This window comes from Etheostoma spectabile, chromosome 7 (genome assembly GCF_008692095.1).
Source record: "Etheostoma spectabile isolate EspeVRDwgs_2016 chromosome 7, UIUC_Espe_1.0, whole genome shotgun sequence".
NCBI lineage: Eukaryota > Metazoa > Chordata > Actinopteri > Perciformes > Percidae > Etheostoma > Etheostoma spectabile.
Genome location: NC_045739.1, coordinates 21892092 through 21893437, shown reverse-complemented (window position 1 = coordinate 21893437; position 1346 = coordinate 21892092). Strand labels below are relative to the sequence as shown.

The 1346-nt window shown below is 35.1% G+C and overlaps 1 long non-coding RNA gene across 1 annotated transcript in view; it reads right to left on the bottom strand.

The window, feature by feature from the left end:
* Positions 1–1346, bottom strand: part of LOC116692619 (uncharacterized) — a 7752-nt gene that overhangs the window by 4683 nt on the left and 1723 nt on the right. The window contains exon 2 of the long non-coding RNA XR_004332739.1: positions 1113–1121. This is a non-coding gene — a long non-coding RNA (uncharacterized LOC116692619). The remainder of the gene's footprint in view (positions 1–1112; positions 1122–1346) is intronic.

Genomic DNA, 1346 nt, shown 5'->3' with positions numbered 1-1346 from the left:
CTAGTCTCACTTTGTCCCACAGCAATATTAAAATATTAAAACAGTTTAGATGTGTGTACATTGTTTCTGTTAATGATGTATTGTATTAAGTTTAAGTTATAGATTATCCATTTCAGTATAATGTTCAGATTTACCATAAGTAATTGAACATGCACATGTATTTTTAGTTCCATTAAAGTAGGGTGGAGGTGGGGTCACATTTGAGCATATCAAAATTTACTTGAAAGTAATGCAATAGTAACTTTTATTATTTGTAACTGAGTATCTAATTTAGTTACTTTTTGGAAGAAGTAACTAACTACTTACTTTTTAAAAGTAACTTGCCCAACACTGTTCACATTGTAATATTTTTAATTGTATGCCCTTTATTTGGCGGCCATGCGGCCATACCCCCCAAGCAAACTCAGTTATTGGACCTCAGAATTTCTAAAATGCTGGATGTGCACACAAAAAAAAAAGAGTTAAATCAGAACACCAAATCAAAAACAGCAGCACTATTTGAGACACACAAAGCTTCCATTAAGCTTCAAAACTGTGTGACCCAACACCAAGAAAGAAAGAAAGAAAGAAAGAAAGAAAGAAAGAAAGAAAGAAAGAACTGCATTAGTCTGGCACATACACCGAAAAATCCATGCTCCCCGCTGTGTTTGAGACCCAAGGAAAACAACTGCTTTTGAAGGGATTTTGATTTACCATGGTGCAGTGTGTTTGTGTGTGTCTCAAGCCACAGTGAATTCTAGACAAAACATGGTTTGAGAAAATGTTTACATACCCCTCTTTAAGGCGGAGGCTTCAGCCAAAAGCTACTTTGTTGATATCAGCTTTGATACATGCATTGTACAGCTGGGCTTTGAAAAAAAATCTCAGATTTTCTGTTTTTTTTTTTCTTTTTCTATTTAAAAACAAACTGCAACTGACAAAGAAATTGCTCAACACAAATGCACCCTTCATGTGGTTCAGATTTTTTCTCATGCACTTTAATCTAAATGTGCCCTTGGGGCATCAGTGTAACAGGAAACAAGCCTCAAAACGTGCTGCTAAACGAGATGGCAGGCCCTGCCGTTGTAAACAGTAAATGTAGCTCATCAGTTTTCTAATAATTTCAAACTTACACAATGTACCTTCAAAAGAACTTAAAATAAAAAAATAAAAAAAAACTTGTGTGTCCATTTTTGATGAAACCCTTTTGGTCAAATAAATTTAACAAAAATGACAAAATTAGATATATTTTCATTCCATTTAGCTGACGTTTTTATCCAAAGCGACTTACAATTGCTATATGTGTCGAGGTCGCACGCTTCTGGAGCAACTAGGGGTTAAGTGCCTTGCTCAGGGACACATTGGTT